Raw genomic sequence first — 13,197 nt, 5'->3', positions numbered from 1 at the left:
GATTTCTATTTTACTCAAATTGGGCTACATTTAGACATCATAAAATAACACATCACTTTTCAATTTTCATCTATGTTCTCTACTCGTATGCTACCGACTTACGATGTTTCCTTTGCAACATTTGGTGCAGTTGCTAGTATATTCTTTTTTAAAAATAGTGACATGATTAATAAGCAATGCTTCCAACATAAGCATTAGTTGCACATCATGAAAAAGTATTTGGAGTAATATTGACATAATTAGTAATCAATGCTTCCAACATAAGCATTAGCAACAAATCAGGGAGAAGTATTATAGTGAAATGATTCAATTAAGATTTAATATATTATCTTTTAATAATAGTGACATGATTAATAAGCTATGCTTCCAACATAAGCAAAGCTCCACATCACGGAGAAGTATTTGGAGTAATATTCTTATCTGCGCATCATGGAGAAGTACTTGGAGTAATAGTCTTAGCAATAATTAACTATTTTCTTTAGCAATCATCAAATTATGGGAGACTATTTCTTTAAAGATATTTTTTCATAAAATTTAAATTTAATATTAAATACAAACTTAAATCTTACCCAAATCAACTAGTATCACCTTCATAACTTTATATATATATATATAATAAATTGTAATAGCAATAACATCTTTTTTAATATATAAAACTTAAAAAAACAAAAAACAAAAAAACAAAATGAACAAACTTATGAAAAATGGTAACAAGATAATGGAGAAGTATTATAATGAAGATTCAATTAAGATTCAAAATATTCTCCTTTAATAATAGTGACATGATTAATAAGCCATGCTTCCAACATAAGCATTAGCGGCACATCATGGAGAAGTATTTGGAGTAATATTGACATAATAAGTAATCAATGCTTCCAACATAAGCATTAGCAGCAAACCAGGGATAGGTATTATAGTGAAATGATTCAACTAAGATTTAATATATTCTTTTTTCATAATGTAATATAGTGAAATGATTCAATTAAGATTTAATATACTCTTTAGCAAAGGCCTTTGACAAAGTAAATTGGCTCTACCTGAAGATGATCCTCACTCACTTGGGCTTCCCCCCTGTGTTTACCGCTTGGATTATGGGATGTATCTCTTCCGTCTCCTTCGCTATACTCATCAATGGCTCGGCCTCATCTCCTTTTAACATCGATCGAGGAATCAGACAAGGATGTTCGTTATCCCCACTCCTATTCCTGCTTGTTATGGAAGGTCTGAGCAGACTCATCTCATCTGCCAAAAGGAGTGGGAGTATCAGTGGCCTCAAAATTATGGAACATTTTTATCTAACTCATCTACTTTTTGTAGATGATATCCTTATCTTTATAAACGGGAGTGTTCGGGACTCCACTTCTCTCAACGAAATTCTACAACTTTTCTATAGTGCTACAGGCGTGGAGATTAACAGGGGAAAATCCTCTATATCCCTCTCGGGTTGTACTATTCAGGAAGCACAACTCGCTTCTCAGAAATTCCCCTTTCAGGAATCAAATCTGCTAGAAGGCATCAAATACCTGGACTTCAAACTCAAACCAGATGGATACAAGATTGAGAACTGGACCTGGCTCATCACTAAAATCGAAAAGAGAATCAACTGCTGGCACCACAGGCTCCTTTCTAAAGCAGGCAGGCTTATGCTTCTAAAATCAGTCCTTGAAGCCACCCCAGTGTATTGGATGTCCCTTACCTGGATTCCCAGAGGAATTCTTCTCAGAATTCAACAAACTTGCATCAAATTCCTCTGGAATGGCAACAAGAAAGGAAAGATCTTTGCCTGGGCAAAATGGTCCAAGATAGCTGCCCCCAAAAAGTGGGGGGGTGGGGCTTAAAATCTCTCCCGTAATTTGCACAAGCACTGGCAACCAAACAAGGATGGTTATTATTAAAACAGAACAGTCTTTGGGCTGAAGTCATCCATCATAAGTATATTTGGCCATCGACCATCACAGACTGGATCCGTAGGCCATATTGGAATAGACAGGGCATCTCTGGGATTTGGAGAGCCATACTGAATGCCATGCCTATGATCAGAGATAGCCTTTTATGGCGTATTGGCAATGGCTCATCAGTCCGCATTGGCATTGATCCATGGCCAAGATCAGGGAACGCCCACAATTTACCTAAAGGGTTGGTGCTCCACTTAAATAACAGAGGCATAAAATTTCTCTCACAAATTGGAGACCGGCAGCACTCTACAACATTTTCACAGGCCTGGTTAACGGATCGGCAATGGAACTTACCCGATGAGTGGAACGAAGACTGAAAGAGATACATACAGGCCTTAATCGAGACCCATATTAGATTAAGGGATGTAGAGGATGAGCTCATGTGGGCCTTAGCAAAATCGGGTCAATACTCGCTGAAATTGGGATACAACAAATTAATTGAAGCCAAAAAACCAGACAACCAAAAAAGCTGGTGGACCTCGATTTGGCAACTACAAGCCCCGCCAAGAACCAGATTGCTAATGTGGAATATATTGGCGAACAAAATCCCCACTGGATCCAATCTAATGAAAAGAGCCTTCTCAGGTCCATCCCATTGTGTTATGTGTATGCAAGCGGAAGAAACAACCCTCCATTTATTCCTAACTTGTCCGACCATCAGAGATATATGGGCATAGGTCATACACTCTTTAAACATCAATGCGGACTGGCAAGGGGTGGACATACAATCGGCGTGGGATCAGTGGTGGACCTCGGTGGCGGTGGAAAAGCCCCGGAATCTTCCCCTCTTGGTTTCCTGGTACATTTGGATCCGGAGAAATGCGATCATATTTGAGAACAGTATCGTAAACTGGAACCTCCTCCCCCCTATCATATGCGCGGCCTATGCAGAAATACCAAATGTGATCAATCAGAAACAGCCCAGGAGCATCATTCAAGAGCAAATCAACAGAGACTCGCCATGGGCATTCTTTGATGGGGCTGCCCATCAACAAGGTTGTGGAGGTGGCATCCTACTACATCTATCCGACACACATTACTTCCAGATCTGTTTGGGACTTGGTCCCAGAACAAACAACCATGCTGAACTGATAACTCTGCGTCATCTTATATATTTCGCCATGACCAAAAACTGCCACCAACTTCAAATTTTCGGAGATTCAAAGACTGTGGTTGATTGATTTAACAACAAGACTATTTGTCATGCATATTCTTTGAAACATATCTTGGAAGAAATTGTTTTTTTCAAAACATTCTTTGACCAAATATCTGTTTCTCATATCTATAGGGAAAGAAATACAACTGTTGACCAGCTCTCGAAAGAAGTGGCGGATCGTCCTCTAGGCGAATGGATGATCGAGGAATTTTCTCCTACAGGGACGTTCAGATACTATCACAGGCCATATATAGATGGACCACTTCAGTGAGGCAATGGCCTCAATATCAGCATTTTGATGAGCACAATTTTTGTTATATTTATGTATATATCTCAGTATGTATTTAGTTTGAACTCATATGTACAGCAACACTCCGTGCTACTATGATGGACAATGTACCTATCTCAGTATCCCCATGGGATTCTTCTGTTAAGTTTGTTTTTTGAACAGTGGCGACCTGCCACAATACAGCATATGCCTATGGGCATCAACAGCATGTAATTTCATATCAATAGAAATTATGAATTTTCTTCTTCGGAAAAAAAAAAAAAAAAAAAAAAAAAAAAAAAAAAAAAAAATTAAAAAAAAAAGAAAAAAAAGAAAAAAAGAAGAAGAAGAAGAAGAAGAAGAAAGAAAAGAAAAGAAAAAAGAAGAAAGAAGAAGAAGATGATTTAATATACTCTTTTAATAATGATGACATGATTAATAAACAATGCTTCCAACATAAGCATTATCTCCACATCATGGAGATGTATTTGGAGTAATATTATTAATTACGTATCATGAAGTAGTATTTGGAGTAATATTCTTAACAATAATTAAATATTTTCTTTAGCCATCATCAAATTATGAGAGACTATTTCTTTAAAGATATTCTTTCATGAAATTTAAAATTTAATATTAAATAGAAACTTAAATCTTACCCAAATCAACTAATCTCACTTTCTTAACTTTATATATATATATATATATAATATTTTTATAAAATATTAATAAAAAATAATATATATATACAGTATTTTTATAAAATATTAATAAAAAATTATATATATATATATATATATATATAAAATATTAATATAAATATATATATATATATATATATATATATATATATATATATATATATATTAATAAAAAATTATATATATATATATTTATAAAATATTAATAAAAAAATTATATATATATATATAATATTAATAAAAAATAAATAATAATATTAATAACATTTTTTTAATATATAAAGCTAATAAATTAAGGAAAAAAATAGAAAAAAAGGTGAGGAGATAATAAAGAAGTATTGTAGTAAAATGATTCAATTAAGATTAAGATTATGGAGAAGTATTATAGTGAAATGATTCAATTAAGATTTAATATATTTTCTTTTAATAATATTAAGCTTATGGAGAAGGTAAGAGGATAATGGAGATATTATTAAAGATTATGGAGAAGGTAAAAGGATAATGGAGAAGTATTATAGTACAATGATTCAATTAAGATTAAGATTATGGAAAAGTATTATAGTGAAATGATTCAATTAAGATTTAGTATATTTTCTTTAAGATTATGGAGAAGGTAAGGGGATAATGGAGAAGTATTATAGTATTATAGTGAAATGATTCAATTAAGCTTTAATATATTCTCTTTTAATAATATTAAGATTATGGAGAAGTATTATAGTGAAATGATTCAATTAAGATTTAATATATTCTCTTTTAATAGTTGACATGATTAATAAGCAATACTTCCATAAAGGGATAATGGAAAAATATTATAGTGAAATAATATATTCTCTTTAATAATAATAGTGACATGATTAATAAGCCATGCTTCCCACATAAGTATTAGTGGCACATCCTGGAGAAGTATTTGGTGACATGATTAATAAGCAATGCTTCCAACGTAAGCATTCGCTGCACATCATGGAGAAGTATTTGGAGTATATATTCTTGGCTGCGCATCTGGTTTAATTGACATCTGGCATGTGCTTATGTGGTTTAATTGACATCTGACCTATGTTTATGTGGTCTGATTGACATCTGTTCAGGTTAAATATCTCATATCTTTGTGACATCTGTACACAGATTTCTTTCTGACATCTATACACAAATTTCTATTGACATTTGTGTGCACCGTCGGACTTCCAGAAGAATTAGTTTGAATTCATTATAGAGTTAGTTTTTCCTTTGGGTGCTTCTTGGTCAAGAAAATAACAGGATCGCTTTAAAATAATATCCTGGTGCCGAGAATAGCAAGTAATATGTTTCTTTTGCAGAGCTTTAATCTCCGGCAATTTCGATTAGGGAAACTTAATACAGATCCTGGGAGATTTTTAGTCAAATTCAAGCAAGAATTAAGCCTCAAGATCGGTGGGCGAGGAAATAAATCAATGCCTGTATTTGCCACTCAAATGCAAACGACATAAAGTTTTCACAATCTGGAAAAGGAAATAGACCCGTTGTTAAAGCCATTGTAAATGACCCTCATTTTCTTTAGAATGGAAATTTTCTTTTTTTGGTTGGTAGATTGATTAAACTCTCGGGTTTTCTACCGTAAATAACTATGTTTTCCTTTGGAAGGAAATTCCTTGCCGGTGGATTGCTTGAACTCTATTGCTTTTCCCGGTGTAAATAACTTTATGTAGCTTTAGAAGATAATCCTCTTTTTCCTCCTTTTCTTTTGGAAGAAGCATCCTCTTTTGATAGGTTGAACAAATTTGATGTAAGAAAAAAAACATCTTACCAGTGGGCTCTGATATTTCGTAGCTTTCTTCTTCTTTTTCTGAGAGTCTTCAATCAGGGAGCATTTTCAAGGGTTCGCCCGTTGTAGCTGGATCATTATTATTTAAGAAATATTTTCAGCGCCAGAGCAATATTAAATCCGGCGAACTGTAGTTTATCTTCAGTATTTTCCACAGATTTTGAGAAAAAATTTCAGATACATATTTCAATATAGTGTTTTCAATCTTTAAAGAACAATGGATATCGTTGATAATTTTTGTAGATTTTCTGATTTCATTTTGATTCTCGAAAGTAAACTAAATTTGATATTTACGGATTGTGTTTTATTTATGCAAATATAAGAGATTCAATACTCTAGGCCATCAAAGCTTCCAACTGGTCAAGCGGTGCACACAATTTTATGAAACGATGCGCTGAAGCAGGGAACATCGAAGCCTGCTACACTCTGGGCATGGTAAGCACACCGATTCTTTAATAAAAGTCCGCGTAGTAGCCCATGAGATTGCTTTATTTAAACGTTTACGATTCCAGAGAGCCGCCTTAATTTAATCCCCCTTCATGTGCAGATCAAATTCTACTGTCTTGAAAACCGAGGCAACGGAGCGTCATTGATAGCCAAGGCCACCATTTCATCACACGCCACAGCCCTATACTCCCTAGCCATCATTCAATTCAACGACAATGGAGGCACAAAGAAAGACAAGGATCTCAAAGCCGGGGAAGCCCTGTGCGCCAGGTCAGCGTTTCTTAGCCACGTGAACGCCTTGCGAGAGCTCGGCGACTCCCTGTAGGACGGTTACGGCGTTACCAAGAACATAGCTGAAGGAAGGCGCTTTCTCGTCCAGGCCAACGCCTGGGAGCTCGCCTCAATCTTGCCCGCCCATTACTTCAGACCACATCAAGATACACGACTCCAGCGTTTTGAACCATGGCTCAAGAACCTAAATGGTGGCAACAGACGGCAAAATCATGCCACTAGAAGTCAGGCTTTCGTTCAGGCGGCAGCATGCCCTCTCCTGAGCGATTTTCCGGTGTAATGTCCCTGTGCCAGAACTGCATCCTGTGAATAAGTTTCTGGTTGACTAGTTCAAACTCCGGCTACCGGGTTTCGGCCTCCGGCTGTGTTCTCACTGATTCTGCGGGAGGCCGGAGACTAGGAGACACAAGTTCCGGCGGTGCTCAATTTGTGGGACAGTGAATTATTGTTCCCGGGCGTGCCATGCTTTAGATTGGAAAATCTGTCACAAGCACAACTGCACTCCCATTGAGGATTGGTTGGAACAGGAGGACGATGACGAGGAAATGGGAGAGGACGAGGAAGACATCGTGATTAGTTAAGTAGTTTCAGATCCTTTTAGTAGGTTTTGCTATTTTGATGAAGGATCAAGCTTTTATGTTATAGCATGTACCTACCTCCACCTGCATGGTATATGTGTGTTTTTCTCTAAATAAGTCGTTTTAGAGAGTCATAAAGCTTGGGGGGAGGATGGTGATTCTTAGAGAATTTTTGAGGAGTTTACTTCTTTTGGGATAGATTTGCTGCCAGGAAGCAGAGCAGAGCTATGTAGTTCCTGTTTTTTCAAGCCTTCCTCTTGGCTTGTTCATGTACAGTGTTCTGAAAACAGCAATGCTAAATTGTACAATATTAGAGCCTCTCTGAGCTCCTCTTTTGGATATGGTGTGTTTTTATGTTTGCTGTAATTTCAATCCAATCCATTTGCTAGAATTTTGGGCTTGGCTTTAGTATGGAATGCAGGCATTTGTGGAAATATTAGAGGGGGTGTGACATAATTTAAATGATAAGATTGAACTGGTTGGTAATTGAAAAGTGTAGTGTAATCATAGCTGGTTAGATTTGCTTTATATTTTTTGATGTGCTTTATATTTTTTGCTTTTCTAGATTTTATCTAGCACTTTATTATTATTATTATTATTATTATATGGTAATTTTGAATCTATTCTTAAAACTGCGAGTAGTGGCAATTCTGTAGATAACTTTTCAAGCAATAATTGTAATAAGTGGATTCGAGTTACTGGTTTTATGGGCATGTATGTTAGGGTATAATTCAAATTCAAATTCAAAATAGTAAAAATTAGCAAATTTTTTTAAAAGTGTAAAGATACATTGAAGGTGTGGAAGATTTGGGAAGATTTGTCTTATAGTTATGCATACAACATCCTAAATAAATTATCACCAAAATATGTGAATTGTGGTAATCCATTAATATATTTGTTCCTATTAATTGCATGTGGATTACTAAGATAAAAATGTGAAAATCTTGATTTTTAAGATATATATACTTGTAATCTATACAAGTTTAGAACCACCACTTCAAATCTCATTTCTAATGGGCGTGTATGTTAGGGTACAATTCAAATTCAAAATAGTAAAAATTAGTAATTGTTTTTAAAAGTGTAAAGATACATTGAAGGTGTGGAAGATTTGGGAAGAATTGTCTTATAGTTACGCATATAACATTTTAAATGAATTATCATCAAAATATGTGAATTCTTGTCAAGATTTGGGAAGATTTGTCTTATAGTTATGCCTACAACATCCTAAATAAATTATCACCAAAATATGTGAATTGTGGTAACCCATTAATATATTTGTTCCTATTACTAAGATAAAAATGTGCATGTGCATTACTGAGATAAAAATGTGAAAATCCTTATTTTTAAGATATATATACTTGTAATCTATACAAGTTTAGAACCACCACTTCAAATCTCATTTCCAACCTGTCCAATAAAGCTTATAATATTTCAGGGATCCACAATAAATAAACAAAGTAACATTATAATTTATGCTGCAAGCATACAGGGAATTTATACTAAGACATCATATGTAAAATCACTTGATAGATAGACTGGAACAAAACTATAAATATCCTGAGTAGAAGCATTGAATAGCTTTTAAATATCTTGAGCACAAGCATTGAATAGCTTTTGAAAAATATGGCTGCAACAAAACTATAAATATCCTAAGTAGAAGCATTGAATAGCTTTTAAATATCCTGAGCACAAGCATTGAATAACTTTTGAAATATAATTAGTGTACCAAAATATTGGAAAACAATCTAGGATGGAATTGGAAAGCAATATAGGATGTAGTTCATTTCAATTAGACAAAAATGGAGTTTCAAGGTGTGTAAACATAGATAACAACAGTTTCAAGGTGTATGAATTTTTATAATGAACAACATTTCTAAAAACAAGTGTGAACTTTTATAATGAATAGCATTTCTAAAATCAGTCACTGCAATCGCTATAATATAAGAGTTTTTAAAGTTTTAATTTTTTTTTAAATTAGTAATTATGATATATATAATTGAAAATAAGTAAGCAATAATTTTAACTATATCAATAATGATGATATATTATAGTTTTGTGATGGAGGAGTTTAACTATATCAATAATGATGATATATTATAGTTTTGTGAGGGAGGAGTTTGATGAGGAGAAACTGCAATCAAGATATACATTTAAAATCAATTATAAATAAATTTTAATCAATTTAAAAAAAATATTAATTAATAATATAATAATCTAATCTAATTATTTTAATTGAATTTAAATGGTGATTTTTAACATTCTCTATTTTTAATATTAAAATGATTTAAATGATGGTTTCTAATATTTTTTATTTTTAACATTTTGTTATATGTATATAAATTATTATCTCTAGTTTTATATATATATATATATATACAACTTATTACATATAATAAACATTCATAAAATTAAAATATCATTTTTTACAATATCTGTATGAGATCTAAATTTGCCAATATATATGCTATAGGGAATACATATTGTATCATTTTTCCAAATTCTATACCATTTTTCCAATTTAAAAAATCTATCGGCCTCTCTTTGCACCTTTTGGGGCAATTGCTAGTTAAGTATTTTTATTGGGGACAAGGACGAGCACTTCAGAAAACCGCCATGCTCTTTCACCTTTTGGGGCAATTGCTAAGTATTTTTATTGGGACAAGGACGAGCACTTCAGAAAACCGCCATGCTCTTTCGTTGAAGCAGTAACCATCATCCCATTCATTAGGCATTCTTCATTCACTCTGAACCACATGTTGCTAAATAGGTCAATTCCATCTGAAGCTCGACAAGCTGGCTTATGAGCGTGCTATCTCGTTGAAGCAGTAACCATCATCCCATTCATTAGGCATTCTTCATTCACTCTGAACCACATGTTGCTAAATAGGTCAATTCCATCTGAAGCTCGACAAGCTGGCTTATGAGCGTGCTATCTCGTTGAAGCAGTAACCATCATCCCATTCATTAGGCATTCTTCATTCACTCTGAACCACATGTTGCTAAATAGGTACCACATGTTGCTAAATAGGTCAATTCCATCTGAAGCTCGACAAGCTGGCTTATGAGCGTGCTATCGATTGACTCGCTACCTCTCGACGAAAGGAGAGCTGTAGTGAAACTTGATTATAGGAGCCTAGTTTTCCAGATATGCAATATCGTCTAGTAACAGCTAGTTTACCAAGTGAATATTCTTAGCTGTGCATCATGGAGAGAAGTATTTGGAGTAATATTCTTAGCAATAATTAAGTATATTTTTTAGCAATAACTTTTAAGAAAAAACACTTGTAAAATGAACGAGGTTATCAACATTGTAGCAAAAATTCTCAAAACAGCAAACAATTCTATACCAGTTAAACGGCAGAATTTGAAATAAAATTCTCAAAACAGCATACAATTCTATACAAGCCACATGACTGAATTTGAAATAAAAATTCTACACGACCAACAATTTTGTACAAGCCACATGAGTGAATTTGAAATTTGCACAATGACTACATGATCCTATTCACTTAAAATTTTGAAACAAGTACATTCATTACATATGCCCAGCCGCGTGTACTTATAGGATTTGAAAAACCCTTTCTCATTTCATTTTCAACTTTCTGTAAATCAATCCATTTGGTGAACACCGTGTACAATTCATTTGGAGAATATACAGTGTACATGGAACTAGTTGTGGGCCCCACCGTATTCACTCACAATTTTAGAACATTGTAGTACATTCCATATGTCCGGCCGTGTACAATTCATTTGGCAAGCCTACCAGGTGAATAGAACTGTTGTGGGGGCCATCAACTACATGATCCAAATCACACACACATTTTGAAACTTTATAGCACATTCCACCAGCACACTTGCGTGAGCAAAATTCATTCAAAGGACCCACCATCTGAATACAAAAGTTGTGGAACCCTACAACTTAGAGATCTGTGGGCCCCATCAACTACATGATCCAAGTTACACTTAAAATGAAAACTTTATAGCACATTCCACCAACACACTTGTGTGTACCAAAAGTCATTCAAGGGTCCCACCATCTGAATACAAAAGTCGTGGGAACCAACAACTTCGTGATCTTTTACTCTTGAAAATTTTGAAACTTAATAGCACAAGCAAACCATCACCTAAATTTAGTGCATCATCTTGTTGATCCGAAGAATAATCAAATTAAGTACATGTTGATCTGAATAAACCAATAACCGTATCATCCTGTTGATCCGAATAGCTCTGTTGATCAAAATAACAACAGGGTAACAACCCAATAACTGCATCATCATGTTACTCCCCAAAAAAAGTAGTTTGTCTATGGTTGCTCCGAATAACCCAATAACAACATCATCCTATTCACTCAACAAAATTTGAAAACTCGATGGCACACTCATTTAAGGGGGCCACCAACTGAATGGGGCAAGTTGTTGCAGTCCAACATGTGTTGATATGTAAGATCCAAAAACCTCACTAGAAACTTTGGCTGCAGCCTTGACATTAGAACACCCTAAAACCTGTGAAACATTATGTTGTGGTATCTACTTGTATGAAAACCGTGTTGTGTTTTGCTTCTGAGCCCATGTGGTTTGATTCTAATATTGTGGTCCTCTGTTTACGAAGAATTGTGGTTTGCTTCTGATGGGCTTTTGTCAATTATTTTACACCCTAAACCCTGTCAAACATTATACTGTAGTCTCATGAAGACTACGTTGCCTGTTTGTAGTCTCTATTTATGAAGACCATGATTTTACACCCTAAACCCTGTCAAACATTACACTGTAGTCTCATGAAGGCTACGTTGTCTGTTTGTAGTCTCCATTTATGATCACCATGTTACCGTAGTCTATTCATGGAGACTAGTCTCTGTTTGTGGTCTCTATTTATGATCACCATGTTACCGTAGTCTATTCATGGAGACTAGTCTCTGTTTGTGGTCTCCGTTTATGAAGATGAAGAACTGTAGTCTATTCATAAAGACCATGTCTCTATTCATGAAGACCACCATGTTACAGTAGTCTCTATTTATGAAGATCATTTGCAAAGACTTAGTCTCTATTTATGAAGATCATTTGCAAAGACTATGTTGCGGTTCCAGACGTGTGGGCTTGTTAGTCACTGTTTATAACGACCATGTTTACGAAGACCATCTTGTGGCTTGCCTCGGATGGGCTTGTCAGTATATTCATGTATTGTGTGAAATTTGAATGGTTGCACATACAGTAGATTTCTTGGTCGCTGCCAAGACAACACAATACCCTTTCGAAGGCTTGTCAATATATTCACGTATTGTGTGTGAATGGTTGCGCATACAACTGATTTCTTGGTCGCTGCCAAAACAACACAATACCCTTTCAAAGGCTTCTCAGTATATACATGTATTGTGTGAATGGTTGCACATACAGTTGATTTCTTGGTCGCTGCCAAAACATCACAATTCCATTTCAATACCTTCTTGGTCGTTGCCAAAACAACACAATACCTTTTCAATCCCTTCGAGAATCCTTGGATGCCAATACCACATATTTCCCTCTCTTTTTTCTTGTATTCTTAAAAAAATGCCTCCCAAAATCCTTGGATGCCAATACCACATATTTCCCTCTCTTTTTTCTTGTTTTCGAAAAAAAATGCCTCCCAAAATCCTTGGATGCCAATACCACATATTTCCCTCTTTTTTTTCTCGTTTTCGAAACAAAATGCCTCCCAAAATCCTTGGATGCCAATATAGAAGACGGTAAATTGTTCCATCATTTTTTTCTTGTTTTCGCAAAAAATGCCTCACAAAATCCTTGGATGCCAATATAGAAGACAATAAATTGTTCTATAATAAAAGATTGAAGTACTTCAATTGGGCAAGGTGTATGTCTTTTTCTTTGGAAATTTTAAACAACTCATCATATCTTCCCACAATTTCTTTATACTCAAGTGATCAAAAAAATGATGATTCAATGATTCATTAATATGTGCATAATCAGTGAATTAAGTCCTTGCTAGCCATGAGATATATAATTATAATAAAAA

The 13,197-nt window shown here is 34.6% G+C and overlaps 1 long non-coding RNA gene and 1 pseudogene across 9 annotated transcripts in view; one reads left to right on the top strand and one right to left on the bottom strand.

Annotated features, from left to right (window-relative positions):
- LOC149199156 (uncharacterized) overlaps nt 1–13,197 on the bottom strand; it is a 129,904-nt gene that overhangs the window by 15,749 nt on the left and 100,958 nt on the right. For 4 of the 8 annotated variants that reach the window (XR_016253250.1, XR_016253246.1, XR_016253252.1 and 1 more), the window contains one exon: nt 8,465–8,598. The exons of the other annotated variants lie outside the window; for them this stretch is intronic. This is a non-coding gene — a long non-coding RNA (uncharacterized LOC149199156). Of the gene's footprint in view, nt 1–8,464; nt 8,599–13,197 lie in introns of those variants that run through there. 8 annotated transcript variants of the gene reach the window in all.
- LOC149199157 (F-box protein At1g67340-like) lies at nt 6,192–7,317 on the top strand (annotated as a pseudogene). The gene is made up of 2 exons (XR_016253245.1): nt 6,192–6,310; nt 6,423–7,317. The product of XR_016253245.1 is annotated as an F-box protein At1g67340-like (transcript).

This window comes from Pinus tabuliformis, chromosome 2_1 (genome assembly GCF_031772625.1).
Source record: "Pinus tabuliformis cultivar Carrire ecotype Pingquan chromosome 2_1, CPIR1, whole genome shotgun sequence".
NCBI lineage: Eukaryota > Viridiplantae > Streptophyta > Pinopsida > Pinales > Pinaceae > Pinus > Pinus tabuliformis.
Note: the sequence above shows the minus strand (reverse complement) of the source record. Positions and strands in the feature narration are given on the sequence as shown.